Source organism: Dendronephthya gigantea, unplaced genomic scaffold (genome assembly GCF_004324835.1).
Source record: "Dendronephthya gigantea isolate DGI-Jeju-01 unplaced genomic scaffold, DenGig_1.0 000289F, whole genome shotgun sequence".
NCBI lineage: Eukaryota > Metazoa > Cnidaria > Anthozoa > Malacalcyonacea > Nephtheidae > Dendronephthya > Dendronephthya gigantea.
The window spans coordinates 146,580-156,590 of NW_021163299.1; the positions used below are offsets into that span (position 1 = coordinate 146,580).

General features: G+C 35.2%; 1 long non-coding RNA gene across 1 annotated transcript; it reads left to right on the forward strand.

The window, feature by feature from the left end:
• Positions 1–7,785: 7,785 nt before the first annotated feature.
• LOC114541412 lies at positions 7,786–9,995 on the forward strand. The gene is made up of 3 exons (XR_003689272.1): positions 7,786–7,878; positions 7,998–8,096; positions 9,505–9,995. It is a non-coding gene; the product is annotated as an uncharacterized LOC114541412 (long non-coding RNA).
• Positions 9,996–10,011: the final 16 nt, after the last annotated feature.

The window sequence follows — 10,011 nt, forward strand, 5'->3', positions numbered from 1 at the left end:
CGCCTTGGTCTGTCTTGTTTTGCTTTTAATACCTCTTTAGTCTTTACGCAACAATTACGCAATTTTTGCGTCGGCGGGGGCTTGGCACCACTTGGTAGCAAATGTTCAAAACCATGGCAAAAAGTTTGATATGGCACAGGATTGAAGATTTAATATAACTATATAAGCGCGAATTCCAAAGGCAAAGTGTAAGACAAAGCGAATATATCATGCGGTTTATTTACATTATTGAACAATTGAACTTCTATACTTTTTAAAGCACGACGTTCTTTTGAATTTCGCGATCGAACATTTAGGTTCGCAAATTGCAAGGCATCTAAATGCGAATATGAACTGTATTGTTTATGTTCAGAAGCTCTATATTGAAGACTGGCACGTGCGCCGGAGTGTTAGCCAGAACAGGCGTCTTGTTTAATTTTAAATCTTGCTCAATATCGAAATACGACACGCGGTGGAATATAATAGTGACCTTAAGATGCGCGACGGGAAACGACGACGACCGGTAACCGGAAGTTGAAAATTAATCTGAGCATGCGCGGAGAGTCACTTATTACTTTCGCGCTCCCGGATCCCTTTGCGTCGACAACGGCAAAATTGACAATCTCAAGTTGTGAGCACAACGTGAAGATAAATTTTATAAAAACATAAAAAAACACATATAATGGACATTTCTGTACAAGTCGTCGAAGTAGAAGTTAGCAAGGAGAAACAAGATTCAAAAAAACGTCAAAAAAAAACGACGTAAGTACATTGGCATCTTGTCTTTTGATAATTTGTCCTTTGATAATTTGTCTTTTGATAATTTGTCTTTTATTGTCTTTTATTTATAAAACTGCAACAACAAATACAACAGTTGTTAAATAATTGTTATAGATAGCATGCTTCTTTGTTTATATTAGAAGTTGAATAGCTTATTTTAAAGCTTAATATTTATAAAGAACTTCAATATTTCACAGTTCAATAACTTTAATATTTTATAAATTTATTTATTTATAGTTAAATTAAAGCCACTGTACATAGTCCTCGTTAACAAAATGACAAATGTCTAGCTACACGTCCACTTCTTGTTTATATGGCAAACAGCTTCAGACTTGTGGACTTCATCCTTCTATTACATAAATTCTAGTGACCCACTCCTTGTTTTTGCCCACCCACAACCCCCCGAGAAATAATGACCGGTCCCTAATAATGCATTTGCTTATTCATAGTACACATAATTACAGTAGGTCTATACATAACGTAATTATATAACATTAAGAAGTTTTCATTTATATTTACGTACTTTACCATAACAGGACAATGTTTTGGACTGAGGAACACGATATTATGCTATGTCGTGAAATTTTAGCAGTGGATCCTTTTACTGGAACAAAAAAAGGGACAGTTCAAAGAGGGGCCAAGTGGAATGAGATTGTTCATAACCTGATGAAGATAGAAAATCCAAAGTTCATAGTTGACCAAAGAGGAGTGAGAGATAGATATACTCTTCTATCACAAAAACTTAAAAAAAAGCTAAGAGAAGAAGAGGCCAGTGGAATTGACACAGAAATGACAGGGGTAGAAGATGCATTGGAGGATATCATTGAAATTGAGGATGCTTCAACAAAACAAGTGGAATACGAGTCTGGTGTAAAGATGAAAGAAACGGATAAAGAAAAACAAAGTGCAGAAGACGTGCGGAGGAAAGCAATGGAGACCCAAAGTTAGAAGAGACCCAAAAACGAAAAGGTACAGATAAAGAGAATGAAGGGCAACCAAAAAAGAGAAGGTCAAATGGAAGTGACACCCTGTTGTTCTTACGCGAAAAAAATGTGATGCAGGCAGAAATGAAAAAAGAAGAGACGGAACTACAGCGAAAAACACAGGAGTTGCAAGAAAAGAAACATGAGGCTTTGATGAATGTGGTTGTTCAGCAGCAACAGCAACATAACAAGCAAATGCAAGACTTCCAAACTACGATGCTTGCTTTAATTTCTAAACTCAGTAAAAATTAAAGAAAAAACTCTATATTAAAAACCAATCATAGTGTTGTTTATCTTTATGTAATTTGCTGTTTGGATTGTCCTATTTATATTAGGCTTAATTGACAAAATACCTTACTGTATTTTTATATATATATATATATATATATATATATATATATATATATATATATATATATATATATATATATATATATAGTTGTAAATTTTGTTATTATAATGAAAAATGTTCTATTTATATTTATTAGAAATAAAAGTCCAAAGTAATAAGGATAACCGATTTCTATAACTTGCTGATAAAAAAAACAACATATACCAGGTACAGGTATATAAAAATGTAAAATTTATTTACTGAAAATATTCATACAGAGTTGGAGGTTCCAATCCAAAGAACTTATATGTTTGACTATGATACATGCAAGTAAGTGCATTTCTAAAAAGAGCAGACACCACATAAAACTTTCCAACTGAACTCAATCCTATTTTAAGATTTTTCTTAAAATCCATAAATTTAAAGTAATTTGCAATATCTCCAAACAACCATTCAACAGATATTCTTACAGAACCCATTGACTTGTTAAAATTTTGCATTTGTGGTGTAATTTGAGCATTTCTGTAAGGTGCCTGTAGGTGTACACGAAGAGGGTAGGCGGGGTCTCTGTATAGGCACATAGGACTTCCAGCTTGTGAATAAGCATTTTCCTGCAGTAGATCTAGTAACCCAGATTCTCTCAGCATCCTTGCATCATGTCTTAATTTACCCTCTAAAGGTAATAAAAAAAGAATTATTTTGACCAGCTGATAGTATATTTGCACTTTCCAATCATTCACAATAGATTGGTTGTATATTAACTCATTAAAACTGTCTGGCGTTAGACAAGTAAAAAAAAAATAAGTAAGGTGCATTGAGGCTCAATGGATTAATTATTTTGCACTCTTCTTTACCTATTGGGCCAAACATTTGAGCGATCATTCCAGATGGCAGTGTCACTGACTGAAACTTAAGGGCGTGCACTCTCTTGTACCCATTGTAAACAATCCTCTGGTTTTCCTTAGGGCGACATATGGATCTAACAGTCCCGTCAATAAACCCAAAACATTTATCTAAAGCTACTCCCTTCATCGATATAGCCTCGGCATATTGCTCAAGTTTGTCAGGATTAAAGATTGTCTGGTTCCATCCAGTTATACGATGTTGGTGTTCCTCATAAATGTAATCCACAACAGTATTTGTGATCATACTCAAGACAGGAACTGGTTTACTAAAGCGAGGTATCATATCACTAAAACGACATGGGTAAGCGAGTCGTTTAAGTAATATGCGTAATCGTTAGACTCCATCGCATACTGTTCCTTGCTGACATCGAAATCTCACTGGTATACGAAGAACATTGGCCAAGAGAGGTATATCATTTTTTTCCACACGAAATTCTGCTTTGCATTCGACGCTGTCAACAGCATCTAAGTTAAAATGATCATACTCTTCGTAAGGAAAACAAAGATTTTTTGATGTGTGTAGATCATACAAGAGCGCAAATTCTTCGTCGTCAATGATATCTTCGTCATAAGCCAAAAGCAGAGAATTTCGAGTATATTTGAAGGAGCCCATATTGGCAGTAATAAACATTTTCTCTATAACACTTCATGTACCCGACGGCGTTCTCGTTCCAGTCCATCCGCGCTTTCTACCCGCCCGTCGTTCGTTTCCCGCCGCGCATCTTAAGGCCCCTAATTATATATGGACGGTCTTGCAATCGATCGTCATTGAGAATTTGTAAAATAATAGCTGTGAAACCAAATGACAAAGTGTTGTTGGAATGTCATTTTCAATAATGGTTATTTCCCAAAATTCTTCGATCTTAATTTTACCCAATACTCCGCGTCGTAAGTAGAGTTATAATCTTCTTTACTCCTGTAGATTGCTTATTATGACAAGGGGAAATCAGCCAAATCAGGCATTATTGATAAACAATAGTTGAAAGGTTTCCTGAATTTAAAGTGGCTTGGTATCAGGTTTGCATACTTTTATATAGTTAGCTTGGTGGTCACATAACTAAAATATTTTTAACCAATAAATACATAACTAATATATATTTAAAATATTTTTTGAATAAATCTGTGTGTTGATACAACCCTTGACGCAAAATAATAGAAGTAGAAAAAGTAAAAGATTTTGCCAGACAAAATTATACTGGAGTAATCCATTGAAAACATGTGTTTGGCAGAATCTTGCTTTTTTATCCTATAAGTACATTTAACAAATAGATTACAATGAACCGTTGTCTGTTCAGTTATAGATACACGGTATGACGTCATATGTGATAAGAACATTCAGCTTTCTTTTAAAACTGAAAAAAATCCAAAATTAAACCGGTAAAAAGAAAATTGCATTGACGTCATTCCGTGCGTCTGTCCTCTTATAGATCATGGCTCTCGACCAATGAAATTGCTTGAATTCTTTACGTTATTATATAAATATACATAGATATAGGAGGCACAAATTGTGTCACAAGAGATGTCTCGAAGATGATGAGGATCTGTTTTTTTTTTAAATGGTGAGTATAAACTCCCCTGTGTATGCGTTTGGCATTTTCGTTCCTATATGGGCGATTGCACTGCTATATTTGCTCTGCAACAAATTTTGTGCGCACACTCTATATTTTAGAACCGCTGTTTCTATATGGGCAGTCAACTATTGCTATATGCTTCAGTTGAAAAACTGCGCACTTTTGCCATGCCAGGGTCGAGTGTTAAGTTGTCTTTCAGGGCGGACATTCGGACTGCGGAATTACGGCCATCGTAATTGAATATGCGGACGGCGTTCTGTTGCAGGAGTAACAAAATTCTTTTTATTTTTAGGGTAATTTTGCTATAGGCAGATGTAGGTAGGCCTAAAAAATTAGTTATAAACTGACTACGTGTTGATGCTCTGATTCTTAGAGATATGTGTGGCCACCAAGAATTTATTTAGCTAATTTGTTGTAAAAAGTTTTAAAGTGATTCATATTTATGATATATTCACCTCATATTCCTACACGAAAAGTTCGTGAGGAAGATGAGATTTGGTGAAACTCAAAGTCAAATATGACCATATATATTTGCAGTCAAATTTGACCATTCTATATGTAGTCGTAAGTCGTATACATGCCCATAAAATGGAAACGCATACAACTACAGTATAAAATATGGCGACGAAAACGAAGAATAAAACCACGCAATGACGCAAAGCTTTTCTATGCTTCTGTTTGTGCTTATAATGAAACCAAAATAAATTCTATACAAGCTATTCGAATTTCTCATCCCGCATTTCATATCGAATTCCGTAAATTATAAGAATTGACCTGCTTGTAATTTGGTAAATTTAGAAGCGGTGATCCTGCGTCAGTTTTTTCCTTTATTGATTTTTTCTTGGATGATATATCAATTTTCACGAATGACCATTTTATTCGGGCAAGCATATTGCGCAGGTACTTATAGACACATCGTTTTTAGCGCAGAACAATATAGCTCATGGTTACTAGAATTACAAATTGTAAGTGCAATACTGCTAGTGAACACACGCGGTGTCTTATCTTCCCTCAGTCATCTCTTGGGTAGTCGTCAGGATATATTTATATATATATATATATATATATATATATATGCATACATATAGTAAACCTGCTTCAAGCTGACGTAAGCAACGTGCACATAAATGCAAATATGAAGCATTACGCATTCCCGTAGGATGAAACCGCAGTACTACGGTAGGTGTGTTAAAAAATCAACTCGACAAGCGAAAATCGATGAAGTCGAGATGCATGACAGTCAAGAATATAAGGCTATCACATGCACGTTGCAATAACATTCATTCGCAGATGTTTTATTGCATTCTGTCAAGATCAATTACATAATCCAATTTCAACAACTTATAAAGAGATTAGTTGCATGTGCCAAAATTTGCTCGGGCTGTTAATAGGTTTATCGCAGTGCACAAATTCGACATAAACGCGCATTTTTAGCAGCATATATACTGTTAGATCGTGTACATAATGAGTGCACTACAAATACATATCCCCGAGCACTTCGACCAGCCAAAAGATTTCATTATTATTAATATTATAAATTGCATTGTATTTCAGGCTTGAAACACAAGGCTTGCAATAGTATGACTTAATGACCGCGACCAAAGTTTGTACGGCATCATTCCATTTTAACTGCAGGGGTCTGCAGCCCATATAGGAAAAGCAAAGCCTACCCAGCTAGCACACAACGTTATCCCAACGTTATCTAAAGGTTGTATTTAGGTTAAGTCATGACTTAACATTAATACAACGTTCCCACCACATTGTAGTTCTTAGCCTAAACGAGAACACGTTGTGTCAACGTTGGTGGAACGTTGCTAATCAACGTTCCTTATCCACGTTGTAGGAACGTTATATGCTGACATTGCCGCCACGTTGGTTAAACGTTGCCGTTTAACGTTCCTTCTCGACGTTGTGGGAACGTTTTTTGCTGACATTGTCGCAACGTTGGTTAAACGTTGCTGATTAACGTTTCTTATCCACGTTGTAGGAACGTTTTATGCTGACATTGCCGCAACGTTCGATAAAAAATAATTTTTCGTTGCGGCAATGTTATATTTTAACGTCGCAGTAACGTTGTCTTACGACGTTTGGCTACAAGTGATTCAACGTTACAAAAACATTGCTTATGAAGGTCGCTGCAACGTTGAAACTCAACTTTCGCAAGTGGCATGTATAAATGATAAAGAAATTATTAATTTTGCAAAGATCGCATCAGTATGTATATATCATGCTCCCTGATGATGGCTTTATCTGAAAGAGAGTTGATACAATTTCTCGTGCGGATATATAATGATAAATATATTTGAACTTGATGGTTGCCTTGAGTAAAGTTTATTTTCAGCGACCTCGTGTGTATCATATGTAGGCCTAAATAAGGCTAAGATTGTTTCAATTTGCGCCGTTTTCATAATGAAATCATATGCCGATATCGTCTAAAGAGCAAGGCCGAAATGGCAATGACAGTAAATATGATTTTATACGGTTTTTTAATTTAAATTTTGAGACATAAAATGAGTTTTAAAATGAAATGTTTTGCCCTGGCTCTATATAAAATATATAGTGTGTCGTGTGTCGACTTTGTGTTTGTTTGTCCGAATTCCTGTTATTTGATACACGTGCATTGACCGTTGGAAAGGTGGATTGAAAGCAATGAATCCAAATATGGTCATTAATGCCATATACGGTTACTGAAATAACTGATTCGGTTGCTGGCGCCAACTGTCATTGTGCTTGCGTCGAAGCGAACAAACGTTTTGTGTGTAGACTGCTTTTATCAAGGGTATATCTTTCAATTTGAGTACTCGTTTGTTTGTTTTTTGGCCTTGAAAAAAATGTTTGGATTTTTGGCTCTATTTTGGCTTTTTTATCAAGTGGCAGGAATTTTCCATATTTTTTAGTGTATTTAAATACGAAAGTTAAATAATGAAGCAACATCTAAGAATTGTGCATCCTTGTCAGAGGATAACATATTTCTATTGTCATCCAATCAGATTTCAGGAAATTCAGCCAATCGTAAAGCTGAAAACTAACCAATGACAAACATTCTAGCTACACTTCGCAGAGGTCCGCCCCTATTTTACATAAATTCAATTAATTGCGGCATCAAAATATTGATAACGGATTTGGCCCTTTTTTGGCTTTTTTAAAAAAAATGAAATTTGGCTTTTTTTAGTACAATTTGGCTTTTTTTAAAATATCATTTGGCTTTGCACATGCGCGGAAGCGTACCAACCCTGAACGTATTGTGTGTAGACTAGCTTTATCAAGAGGTATATCTTTCAATTTGAGTACTCGTTTGTTTGTTTGGCAACTTTCTCGACGTCTACAACGTAAGTATATATTTTATCTGTTACATATAGTTGATATGTCCCTCTTATACGCCATTGGTTTTGATAAAATTTGTGTTTGTAATTGTGTGTGTGATGCCATTTTAATTTGCATTTTGTAGCGTCTGTATTAGCAGCATTATTGCAAATTCTGTCTTCTGATCGAGATCTCTCGTGTGTTGGATTGTTTGATAAAGTAACAATTCAAGTCTTATGTAAAGGTAAACAAGTCTTATATTTGTTATAGAAATGTTTTCATTCGTCAATTTGAACGATTATTTGCTATTGGGGTCAAAGGTTGAGGATTAGTCATTTTGGGGAGCTAGACTTTATACTTGTATTCTGAAAATATCTTTATGATCATCAGTCTTTCAACCACGAATAACTTCAGCAACGCATGGTTTTGTGTATTCCCAATGTATGTAATTCGAAAATTGTAAATATCACGAAACGATGCGCTTTATAATCTGTATAAATGGTTTAATAACGAATACACTATAACACTATAACAAGCTAGGTCTGGGTCTGCATGTTTAAAAGCAAATATTGAACTACACATGCATGTGGTAATACAGGGGACAAGCATAGTTACATTACAGGGGAAGTAATTTGGACTAGAGCAGAAGTATAGGGATAGAGCTACCGGTACCTTGAACATTTAAGGAAGGTCAAAGTTTTTAAATAAGAAGGGTTTCATATGTATAATATTTAAATAGGTTTGTCAGAGGAGAACAGGCTAACATAATTTAAAGTCATCAAGAGAGATGCTGTTGTCATACAGTTCTTCCTTTGACAAATGTTTCATTCATATTCATGAAAGCCTTCTTATTTCAAACTTAGACCTCCCCTGAATGTTCAAGGTATGTAGCTCTAACCCACTCCCTATGTTCTAATCCTAATTATTATGTGTTTTATGCTGGGCATTGACCTTTTATATCTTGAGATCTTTGCTCTATACGGTAGTTTTCCAACATTTCTGCAGATGCAAAGACAATCTGCAATCCATATATTTCTTCAGTCTATGTACATATACATTGAATGTATATGCACCTATCATAAATAAATGAATAAATATTAGTATCAACTATTACTATGTAACTCTTTACATGTACACCAGACACAGATAAACAATGACTACCTTGCATATTTATGACTGATACCAGAGGCTGTTTTGTCATAATGGTATATGTATACTGTACATGTACATCCAATGCCTATTACACGCTACCTGTAGCATAACATTTTGCCTGTAGCATAAGATTTATACTTATTCATGAACTCCAAGATTGGCCTGAACTAGCTTTTTAACAGCTGAATCAACAAACCTAACCCAAACTTTATCATTTATTGTAGCTTTGGGTAATATGAAAGCAAACCGGGTGCAGTATAGGAGAAACTGGGCAGCTGCGAATAGAACTTTGACAAATGCTAGTGCTGCCACACCTGTTAATGATGAGGAATTTGGGGATTCTGAATCCTTTGACCTCCTATTTAATGCTTCTCCACAGAGAAGTAATCATTCATGTGGAGCTTTTACTAAGCCTCTTGCCTCGCCTATTTAGACGTTAGGATGTGCATGATAGCCAATTCCAAGAAACTAGAACTTATATGTTCTTTCTTGTATTTCAGGATCGCAAGAACGGGACAAATCAAGCTTAGAAATGATTTAACACGTGCGAGATGACATTGTCTTTTCTGATTTCTCATATTTCTATCGCCCATATATACTGTACCTAATTCAAATAAGGTTGTCCTTTCACAACCATATATCGCCATATATACTATACAGCTAATTCAAATAAGGTTGTCCTTTCACAACCTTAAACGTTAAACTTTGAGCGCGCCTATTAACCTTAAACACAAAATAATTAAATTGCCTTTCAGCAAGTATGCTTTAAAAAATCTGTCGTGAGTCTTCTATGTCTTGCGGGGTATTATTGCAGTCTAAATAGTCTAAATATGCAAAGAACCATCATCCGTTGAGCGTTAAAGGTCTAACGTTTATGGTTATAGCAGGACAACGTTAATTGAATCAGCTGTAAGTAAATAAGATAGTGTAATTGTTGTAAATCAAACGATTTTCCAAATACAGGTATTACACCGAACACTTTGTTTTAAACTCGTTTATTTACGCCT